This window comes from Lepidochelys olivacea, assembly GCF_965140295.1.
Source record: "Lepidochelys olivacea isolate rLepOli2 genome assembly, chromosome: 2".
Taxonomy (NCBI): Eukaryota; Metazoa; Chordata; order Testudines; family Cheloniidae; genus Lepidochelys; species Lepidochelys olivacea.
The window spans coordinates 75,789,654-75,801,466 of record NC_140412.1 but is presented as its reverse complement, the minus strand read 5'-3'; the positions used below and the strand labels follow the sequence as shown (position 1 = coordinate 75,801,466).

The 11,813-nt window shown below is 44.5% G+C and overlaps 1 long non-coding RNA gene across 1 annotated transcript; it reads right to left on the bottom strand.

The window, feature by feature from the left end:
* Positions 1 to 3,022: 3,022 nt before the first annotated feature.
* LOC311516651 lies at positions 3,023 to 11,580 on the bottom strand. The gene is made up of 4 exons (XR_014710469.1): positions 11,394 to 11,580; positions 6,750 to 6,810; positions 4,804 to 4,873; positions 3,023 to 3,334 (listed from the first exon to the last, which is right to left on the bottom strand). It is a non-coding gene; the product is annotated as an uncharacterized lncRNA (long non-coding RNA).
* Positions 11,581 to 11,813: the final 233 nt, after the last annotated feature.

Sequence of the window (11,813 nt, the reverse complement as noted above, 5' to 3'; positions counted from 1 at the left end):
TAAACTTACTATAACCTATTGAAATCATTTAATTTAAATTTAAAAATTAATATTCAGCAGTACATGGTTGCTGCTGAACTTTAATTAAAAGTCAACGCACTGAACTGGTAGAAGTCATGGCTAAGCACCTGGAACCAGAGTTTGTTGAAGTGCATGTTAAATCAACTTTTGACAGCAGTAAACTCTTCTTCAGGTGCAGAGAGTATATTTTCTTCTTTTCACTTTATTCAGCTAGCTCCGTTCAATGCCTCGCTCATTCAGTTAAGAAACTGATTGGGAGCTGACACAGCAGAAAAACTTGTTTTCCTCTCACAGTCTGTGAATAAAAACTAGATGTGAGAGGATGGCATCTATTAGTTCTAAAATCTTGAAGGACATGGTGACCAGAAACACTCCATTCAATTAGTAATTAAAGATAATACTTCAATTGTTTAACAGATCAGTTAGTTTAAAATGCAAAACATGTTTTGAAAAACTTTTTCGTATGTATTCAGCATACTTAAGATAGTTTTTATTTAACTATTTTTTGCATGCTGTCTGCACATTTTTAATTGCATTCCAATTTTCATCCAAATAGATCTTTTACAAATCACAAACAAAAAAATTAATTCAGTAAATAAAGGCATCTGCCATTTTCTAACTTAACAGAGAAATGTAAAAATTATGAATCTGAATAAATTTACTTAAACAATTATATAGCATAACATACACATGGATAAATATAGGACTGGTTCACACATACAATTTAGGTCAACATAGTTGCAACACTCAGGAGTGTGAGAAGTCCACATCCCTGTGTGCCATAGCTATGCCAACCTAGCCCCCAGAGTACATGCAGCTAAGTTAACGGAAGAATGTTTCTGTCAACCCAGCTACCATCGCTTGGAGAGGTGGAGTTTCTACAGTGATGGGAAAAACCCTTTCTGTCGCCCTAGTCTGCATCTACACTACGGAGTTATGGTGGCTATGGTACATAGCTTTGCTGCTATAGAACCTGTAGTGTAGACATGGCCATGTCTACATCATCCTGGTTAGCAAAAAGAAGTACCAAATTTAGTGTAAAGGCTATGTTTAGTTGCAAATCAAGCTGAGGACTGACTGGCTAAGCAGCAGTTCTGCAGAAAAGGACCTGGGGATTACAGTGGACAAGAAGCTGGATGTGAGTCAGCAGTTGCCAAGAAGACCAACAGCATATTGGGCTGTATTAGTAGGAGCATTGCCAGCAGATCAAGGGAAGTGATTATTCCCCTCTATTCGGCACTGGTGAGGCTACACCTGGAGTATTGTGTCCAGTTTTGGTCCCCCCACTACAGAAGGGATGTGGACAAATTGGAGAGAGTCCAGCGGAGGGTAATGAAAATGATTATGGAGTTGGGACACATGACTTATGAGGAGAGGCTGAGGGAACTGGGCTTGTTTAGTCTGCAGAAGAGAAGAGTGTGGGGGGGTGCGGATTTGATAGCAGCCTTCAACTACCTGAAGGAGGATTCCAAAGAGGATGGAGCTCGGCATTCTCAGTGGTGGCAGATGACCAAACAAGGAGCAATGGTCTCAAGTTGCAGTGGGGGAGGTCTAGGTTGGATATTAGGAAACATTGTTTCATTAGGAAGGTGGTAAAGCACTAGAATGGGTTACCTAGGGAGGTGGTGGAATCTCCGCTCTCAGAGGTTTTTAAGGCCTGGCTTGACAAAACCTTGGCTGGAATGATTTAGTTGGTGTTAGTCCTGCTGTGAGTAGGGGATTGGACTAGATGACCTCCTGAGGTCTCTTCCAGCCCTAATATTCTATTATTCTATTCTATGATTCTATGTTTTAATGGTTACCAACCAATGAGAATCAACTCTTCCTTAGGAAAATAATGAAAAAGTACAAATGCCAAATGAGATTAAAATCAGTTATTTAAATCAAGGTTTCCTGCTTGCTGATTTAAATCCTGATTAAAATCTGATTAAAATTGCTTTGATTTAAATCAGTCCACCTTGAGGAATTTTAAGGCAAAAATCACAATAAACCTAAAATGAAAGTACTCTTTTTAGTATAGACAGAGCAAAATATAGAAAAGTGATCTCGAACAGAGGTGAATAACTCATTTTGTCTAAACTAATTATCTTTCTAGACGTTTCTAATGTATCTAACACCTTGGTATCTGAGCAAGGTTTGAGATATATTCCCCACATCCTCAACGCTTAGCCACAAATTTATCCAAAACAAACCAACAAAAACCCACACTTTCTGGAGATTTTTTTTTTTTTGTGTCTGACCAAAATTTGCTCTTTAACCTATGCTTTTCTAAGAGCAACCTGACACTGACCCTTACCTTGAAATGGAGAAATAATACAGATTGTAAGTACTGTTGGAGACTGTTCAATCCTGGCTACTGCTCATTTCTCTTGTACCATACATGCACTGTTTTAAAGATAATTTTTCTCTTAAGTTCAGAGGTATTTTGAAACAAGGAAGACAAGTTTTAAACATCAAAGGACAGTTGTCTGGCCCTTACTCTGTTGCTGCTTTTCTGGTTCCATGCCACAAAGGGGCCACAGGGCTGTTTTAAGGCAGCTGGGCATTCCCCTTGTGTAGGGGACTGCATGGGAGATGTTGCCCTCTCCAGCACTGGTGGGGGATGTGTATGGACCCTTCCACCATTGGAGGGTGTGGGTGGGTATCTGCCTGTCTCTCAGGGGCAGGAGTGGGGGAATGACCAGAGTGCTCCAGCAATTCGTACTGGGGTAACAGTATCTAGGGCCCTGTTACACACCAGCATGTGTTAGATGAGCAATCTCAGGGCTACAGCTTTTGCTGGGGGCAGAAGTGGCTTCAGCTTATCCAGGGCTGAGGAAGCACGAAAACCACCTTTGCCATCCTTCCCACCCCTATCAGGAGTGCAAGAGAGATGACAGAAAGAAAGGTGTTTATTTAAATCTTACCACTTAATTGTGAAGATTGAGACCGGGTTTACATAGGAAATGATTTCATAGTTCATATGCTTTTAAAAGTATAAACATACACAAGTCCACAGTCAGAGTGTTTTGCCTGTTTTATTTACCAGTGAAAAGATGGGGGGTGGGTGGCATGCGTATGCCATGCTTCTACAAATTAGATTTAACAGTCTGGACAATGGGGTGTGTTCATTCCTTATTGACAGAGCTGGAATTCTCCACAAACCCTGATTTATGGTGGTAACAAAATAAAAACTTCGTCCCTTTGTGTTCCCAAAATAACTGGCTAGCATGAAAGGAGGGAGAAATTGGAGGAAGAATCAGCATCTCACTGCAGCCTGGTTGCTTTTGTGCCACTGAACAGTGACATCATTTCTGCTCTCAAGTCATGGACACTGGAAAAGAAGGGAAGGAAGATACAAGGATACAACAAAATATGATTTTTCCCCCATGCACATATGCTTTTATGACCGTGCTATCAAAGCAGTTTGAATGTAAGGCCAGATCCTCAGCTGATGTAAATAGCTCTAGTGAACTTAGCAGAGCTGCACTGAATTATTCTAGCTGAGGCTTTCCCCACCATTTTCACATTCAGATCTCCATGGCCAACATTCTACAAAGCAGCAGCTTGCTATGAGCATTAAATACATCACAAAAACAAGCGTTTCTAACATTTCATTTCATATATTTAATTTGATCCAGATTTGGGTTTAGACCAATTCAGTCAACAGATATTGACAGAAACAAGTCTTGAATATATTACTGCTTTGTTAATTTATTTAGCACCTCAAGGTATGTCTACACTGCACACTAAGCCCAGGGTTGTGTGACCCTTTCCTACAGACTTGATGTTTCCAAGCCTGTGCTTGAGCGACCACACTGCACTGGACATGCAGGCCTCACAACCGTGCTGGGGCATCCATACTGCGCTACACAAACCCAGGTCGGAACTTCAGCTTCTGTGGGAGTATTCTATAGTACCCCAGGGTTTCTAGCACCTGTGCCAGCTGAAGCCACTCTAGGGCTTGTTTCATAGTGCGTTGTGGGAGAACTTATCTGTCCCTCCTATGGGAGGTGACCAGAAGTGCTTTGGGTGGTTTTAGCCTGGGAACACATCCAGCCGAGTTATGTGACCCCGCATGCTCCCAGCAGCTGGAGCCATCAACACAGCTTCTGCCCCATGGAAGAACTTCTCCACCTCATGCTCTCAGTCCTATTTTGGGAAACAAAGCGAGATGCTCCTGGACATTTTGGCAGCTGTTTGTGAACTGTCGAAGGCATCTCTGGAAAGAGCATACTCTGACACAGCTGATGCTGCTCATGCCTGTTGCCTTAGCTGCAGATTCCTCCCATGTAGACTGGTGCTTCTGGAGCAAGGCCATAAGCACAGACTAGGAGGATCCATTGTCATGCAGACCTGGGATGACTAACAGTGGATCCAGAACTTTCACAGGAAGAAGCAGATGTTCCTGGAGGTTTGTGACTAGCCTGTCTCCACCCTCCAGTACAAGGACACCCACATGAGGGAGACGATGCTGGTCCAGAAGCAGATTGCTATAGTTATCTGGAAGCTGACTACCCTAGACAGTTACAGGTCCATGGCTAACCAGTTTGTAGTTCCCAAATCAAATGTGGGAGGTGTTGGGGCAGAGATTTGCAAGCAATCAGGACTGTGATGTACCCACAGTGTTAAAAATGTTCCTGAAATTACTGGTGGCTTTGAGATAATGGCCTTTCTAAACTGCACCAGGAAATCACATGCCTATAGTTTGCCCTCTGCAAAGAGCACATAAACTGCAAAGAGTACTGCTCCATTGGTGTGCAGGCCCTGCTCAACCACAGGGACAGTTTCATGGTCACTAACCTGGGATGCACTGGCAGGGTGCATAATGCCAGGGTGTTCTTGAGATCGGGACTTTGCCTTCATGGACAAGCTGGGAATGAATGACATTGAATGACATTGTTATAAAAGGAGTCATTGTCCCCACTGTTATTCTAGGTAACCCTGCTTACCCCCTGCTGCCACTTCTTATGAAAACATACTCTGAGGATGGGGTGGATGTGCATATGGCAGACTGAAATCCCATTGGCTCTGCCTTCAGAACCATTTGGATGCCAGTGTTAATGTAGTCCACATTATTGGGCCTGCTGTCTCCACCAACCATGCGCAGAACACTGGGGGAAACTGACTGGTGCTGTAACCATGTGCACGATGGAAATCAGGGAATGAAACAATATTTGAGATTGTGCTGTGTATGGGTATGGGGCAGCTGCGGAAAGAATTTTGTAAATGTGTTGGTAACATGAATTCCATAAACACGTGGATAACATCTTCATAAATCTGATCACTACTGGCCATAAACTCAGTTTATAGATTATCATGATGACAGTGTATACATTTTTATTACAAAAAATATTGAGAAGGGCATGTGATGACATTCTTTACAGTTGGTGCCACTTTTAACATTACAAATAATAAAACTTGCTGTTACAGCCTTGTGTAAAATCAACCCCATATTTTATATAGGTATTTACTTACCAGCATAAGAACTCAAAGCACAGACCAGTTTCCATCAAAACAGAGTTTAATAAACAAACTCAGTACCAAAATAATGAAAGGTTCAGGTTCCCAAATAACATGTCCAGCTATTCCTGGGAGTCCCCTCTGTTCCCCTTGGCCTTTCTTGTGTGTTTTGTACGTACAGGTATGATAAGGAGTGTTCCCCATACTCTCCCTGAAGGGGTTAATGTAGGCCAGAGGGGCCAGTTAACCTATAAGGTTGCAAGAAAGCAGGGGGATAGGTAGGCTGACAGGAAAGCCTTAATGATGGAGCCCAGCTGGAGAAAGGACTTCTATAAAGCCAGGAAGCTGTTAGCAGAAAGGGAATGCGGGGAAGTGGTATGTAGTCAGTGCCTGGGGGAAGGGAGGTGTGTTTGGGGATATGGAATTTAGTCTGCAGTTTGGGCTGGCAAACCCAGAGAGTGGGGGAGCCAGAAGGTGTAGGAAAGATTCAGGAAAAAGGCAGCAAGGCTGAGGATGGTGCAGACCGTGGTTGCTGATTAGAGGGTCCCTGAGCTGGAAACTGGAGCGGAGACAGGGCCTAGATTCCCCTAACAGCCACTGGGGAAGTGGCACTATCAGGGCAGTGAATGAGAATTTCCCTGAGACCATTTGTAAGGAAAGACTTTGATACCCCCGTAGGGCAGGACCATAGTGACCTGGCCAGAGGGCCAAGCCACAAAGACAGAGCACCCTGAGTCACAGAGAGTGGGAGAGAGACGGCAGGTCGTGCAGCAAGCAGCGAAAGGGGGCACTGGATCCAGAAAGGGCTGATCCCCTGTGTGGCAAGGAGGAGGCTCCCCTAGCAGTGAGTGGATCCAGTGAACAGGCCACAGCTGGACTGGGTCAATGAATGCAGAGGGTACCTTTTTTTTAATTCCACGTGCTAGTAATCTTTGCCTGTGACGTGGTCCAGCCATCCTCTGAATTGACAAAAGGCTGCATAGTCTGCAGCACATGATAACATGGAAGGTACTCAGGGCATTGGGCGGGAGCAGGAGCTGAAGGTTGCCCTAGAGCCCATAGTCTGGTAACCCTGAGCACAGGTAATAGCTCAAACAGCTTTCTACTGCACTCTGTTTCCTCCCCCACGTGGCAGTCATGCTCCATGAATCCATCTACCGATATCTCCTCACACTGTGCAGCCTCTCTCGCCACCCTTCTTGCATCATTGTCCTTTTGTCCATTTGGCCCTTCTTGAACTCTTATTTGCCAATTCATTTTATCTCGCAACTCTCCCATCAGCTCACCTTGGACTCTTTCTCTTTGCTTGCAGTAGGTGGGTCTACTCCCCCAGGCTGTCTGTTTGCCCTATGGAGGTGGAGGGCATGGAAATGAGAGACAGAGCACATTATTGTCAGACCACGGATAAAAAAAACAAGTTACATGTCCCACTTTCTAACAGGGGTTGCTTTAATTCAAGGTAAAAAAAATGAAGAAACTTTTTAATCCATTGGCTGTATTTTAGTCACACAAGACACTGGCCACTTCAGCCATCTTATGGAGTAGCACTGAAAACCATCACCCATCATGGTAAGGCATGCCTTAAAACTCAGCTGAAATGATTTTTATATCCTCTTCATTTTTTCCTGAAGGAGGTAGGTGGAACTTGAGGTAACCAGGATCTGAATGAATTCTTCCCTGACAGCTAGCTGGGAGGGGGGAGAGACTTTAGGTGTGTTCATGCAAATACAGTTTGCTCCTGCTCTCCTTAGATATCCAGCAGATAGAGCCGTGTTTTGCTTAAAGTGATCAACCCTGGCTGGTGTTGGGTTACAAATCACTTTAGTACTGAGTGCAGGGGTAGTGAAATGCTGTTATCAATGTGTTGTCGTTATGGTGTGAATGAAGAGGAGCAGAACTGTGCTTAACCTCTCCCAAATGAGGGGGTCACCCTCAGCTGAAAGTACCTCATTAAGCCAGGGGCTCAAATGCAACAGCCCTGGAAAAGCAAGAGGGGGTAGGGACATATGTTCTAGCTAGGTAGTATACTCTCCCTCAAGGGTCCTCCCTGGACTCCTTTAACCTGTTCTTTCATCCCCCTTCCTCCCTCAAAGAAAAAGCTAAATAGGCTTCATTAGAGGCCTCTTTGTTATGTTAAATGCTCAATCAGAGCTAAAATCAGTTGTGGTAGGAGTGGGTTTCTGCCCTGCCTACAAAGAGCTGAAAATTACAAAGAGACTGATGTGAAGAGATCACAACAGAGAAGCAGGTGGCATCAGAAGGTGACTGACAGCAAACTGGAGAGGTGCAGCTGGAGAGGCATGGTGAGAAAAGTGAGAGGTGGCCACCAAGAGCAGCTGGCAGAGGGGGGCAGTGCAGGCAAGCAGCCACCAGGGCAGCTGGCAGAGAGGGGGTGGCAAGCAAGTGCCAGAGAAGCAGAGCAAGTAAGGTGCCTCTTTACCTCCCCTGGCCCAGGGGTGCTGGGAAGGTAAACATCTGCAGATGCACCTGTGAACTCTGGGTCTGCACTGACCAAGGACAGCAACTGTGAGTGGGGTGCAGAGAAGGGTTGGGGATATAAAAGGGACTTTTGGATTGCTGGATTTAAGAACCTGAGGGGAAAAGGACACTCCCCAACTTACTTGGGGGTAGGTCTTTCATTTATGAACCCTGTTTGCAGTGTTTTCCCAAATTAACACAAAGTTACTTCCCTCCTTTTATTAAAGTTTCTTTTCTACACGCAGACTCTGTGCTTGCGAGTGGGGAAGTACTGCCTCTCAGAGGCACCCGCGGTGGTGTAATTTTTCCAGGTTACTGGATGGGAGCTCAAGCCAGTTCTGTGTTGTATCAATGGAAAGGAACCCCCTAGATATTGAACCCAGCCCTGGTTGCTGCTGGCTCCAGCTGGCAGAAAGGTTACATTATGAGTAAGGCTAAGATTTTGTCATGGTTATTTTTAGTAAAAGTCACAGACCGGTCACGGGCAATAAATAAAAATTCACAGAAGCAGTGACCTGTCTGTGACTTTTGCTGCTGTGGTTCCATGGTTTCCCCCACCAGCACAGTGGCTGGGAGCTGTGGGGTTCCCTCTCCGCCCACAGCAGCTGAGAGCTGCAGGGTGACCATATTTCCCAAAGAGAAAACGGGACACCCCCAGCCGCTCACCTGAGGCAACCCCCGCCTCTCCCCCCACACCAGGCTGTTGCTCGTCGCTGGAATCCTGAGGAGCAACCCCTCAGGCAGGGCTGTCCTTAGGATTTATGGGGCCCTACGCAGTATTATTAAACTGGTGCCCCTATGCCGGACAGCAGCCTGAGCTCGCAGCCCAGTGGTGGGGGGAGGGAAGAGGCAGTAAAGGATAACAAGATGCCCGGCCCGCATCATGCTGGTGGAGAGTCACAGTTACCCACAGAGACCCCCGTACCCTTTCCCTCACGCAGAATGGACATGCAGAAGGTACCTAATTAAACTTGGGAATAAAAAAATGTCAGTCACAGGTTTTTTGATATGCCCTGAAGTTTGCCAGACATTTATTTGCAAAAACTTTGTAGTAAGGGTGAGTCAGCTGTCTTGCTAAACACAACATTAAATATTATGGAATACATGATGCAGCTTTTCTCTGTTTTACATTTTCTTAATCAGTATTTCTAAGCTGATTTTTATATTTTAAATGTACTCTTAAACCTTCATAAAGTAATCATTCCAGATTACTACATATTTAACTCACTGAAACAAAGACATAATTTTAAATTAGTTACAGAGGTTTAGTGTGTTTATAACAATGTTCATTGCTTTAACACGGCTGCTACTCTGAAACCTAATTGACTTTGTGTGATCTCCATAACAATAGACATGTTTATGAAATTTCACCAACTTTAAAAAATGTTTCTAAAGATTTTAGGCATAACAAAGGATTTTATATCTTACTAAGGTACTGATTTTGCTGGAGAGTTCTCTTAAAACTAGTTCATCAGATAGTCAGAACTAAAGAAAGGGAAACTCTTTATCCAGCTATCTGGAAGGAAAGGGGTGTTGTCCCTTTAAAGGCTCTGTTTAATGAGGGAGACAGGGATGGACAGGAAGACTTTGGAAGTAAATTTGTTTGTTTTTGTTTTTTTACTATAGTAATTAAAATGTGTATTTTAGATAAGGGTGGTCTTTTGAAAGATTTTATTTAAAAAACTATAGGTCTGAAAATCCAAGCACTTAAGGCTAAAGATGATTGTGCATCTAAAAATCTATGCAAGGATTTTTTAGAGATGTGATTTTATAATCTTCAACAGACTAATTAAATATTTTTAAAGCAAATTGTAAACTAAGGTCCTGTAGACTGCCATGTTCTGAGCAAATATTACAGTAATGCACAACTGTTTTTTGTCAGTAAATTCAGAAACTGACAGTATATACCTGGGGGTTGGCAAATGCCTGTTAAATGGCTTCATTACTTCTTGAATGGCTCTTTAACAGTTTCAATGTTGTGCTAATAGGTCTGGCAGGCTGGAGGCTTTTTCACTTTTAACTACTAGATCCCCTCCTGAGGAAGACTCCCCAGGCTGCAGCAGCCAGCTGTGGGAGCCTGCAGGAAGGGTCAGAACAGGGATAGGAGAGCCAGGAGGGTGGACACTAAGACCCAGCAGTTCCCCAAATTTTCAGGGGCCCTACGCAGCTGCATATGCCTAAGGAGGCCCTGCCCTCAGGAGTCTGTCACCTGTCCCTGGAACATTGCAGGGAGTTGCCTGTTGCTAGAACGCTGCCAGGGCCCTGCTGGCTGCCAGCTCCAGAATCCTGCAGCCCCTGGGGCTGAAGCAGAGAATGTACCAGAGGTCTCTGGAAGTCATGGATTCTGTGATATAAACAGGTTTCAGAGTAACAGCCGTGTTAGTCTGTATTCGCAAAAAGAAAAGGAGTACTTGTGGCACCTTAGAGACTAACCAATTTATTTGAGCATGAGCTTTTCGTGCATCCGATGAAGTGAGCTGTAGCTCACGAAAGCTCATGCTCAAATAAATTGGTTAGTCTCTAAGGTGCCACAAGTACTCCTTTTCTTTTTGTGATATAAACGTAACCTTACTTATGAGTGGTCTAGTTACTAGCTATGGTTCTTCCATCTTCTCAGGCAGGGCAAGCTTTGGAGAACATTGATATTCTGGAGGTTCCTGAGTGGAAGCATAAACTTCTGTTCCAGGCCAGCAAAGGACAGACATCTGTGTATGGTAAGAAGATGTTTAGCTGTCTAGTGACAGCATATCTCAGAATGGAGGGGGCTCATAAGTTAGAGGCAGCCCTAATAAATATGCCCTGCCTCAGAACATAACCAACCATCTGGAGTTCCTGCTCCAGGAGATGTTCACTTTCATCACCAGCCTTCAATGGATGAAAAATTCATTGTAAAAGCAACAAAATGCTGATTAGAACAGATATGCAATACAGCCTCCTTCCAAGCACCTGCGTCCATGCACAAACTCAACTTCTTGCCAGCCCTGGGGTATTTTAACACAGACTGCCACCCTCCAATGTAATTGGGACTCTTTAAAGCCAGTGATGGACCAAACACACACACTCTAGTCTTATTTGGACTCATACCAGCCAGATTTTATTGGGACTCAGTTTACAGGTGGTCCAGGACAGTGCAGGCAAGGCAGATTTACAAGGTGTGCTGTATTAGACCGGAGGGGTCTGTACAGCTAATTGTGACACCACAACCCAAACTCATATCCATGAGGAACTTATAAAAATGTCATAACTGCATGTTTAACTTTCTTCTTCATTCCCCGGTGTCCATTTTGAATCTCATGTGGTGCAGGTGGGGGCACTAGGGAAATGGCATAGGTTCTGCCATGGACAGAGGCGCATCAAAAACCCTGCTCATATTAATAACTTTATAGGCCCATCTGCCAGAAATCCCCCCCAGCCATATATTAATCATAACAAACTTGGTGGCAGAAACTCACCAGGCACTTGTGCTTGCTCTGATGCTGGTTCTGCAGCAGGCTGCTCCCCAAGGCCATTCCCAAACAGCTCCTTTGATTACAAACCTAAAATGTGCTTTAGCTGCTCCAGCAGCATAGCCTCTTTGGGTACTGGCCTCAGCACCAGGGTCACTTCTTGGCCTTCACCTGGTGGCTCGCTCTCCTCAGGTGGTGCCTGGAACAGGGGGTGGGAGTTATAAGGTTACTATCCCTGTGCAGTAGATTGTCTTGCATCAGTCTGGGATCAGTGCTTGCTACCATTCCCAATAACCAGTCCAATTCCTTGTAAAAGAGGCAGGAAGACTGGGAGTTCCCAGAGGTGTCGCTAGCATCCTAAACTTCGTAGTACTTGATTTGCAGCAGCTTGTTTCACTCTCTGCATTTTTCTGCTGTCTGGTCGAT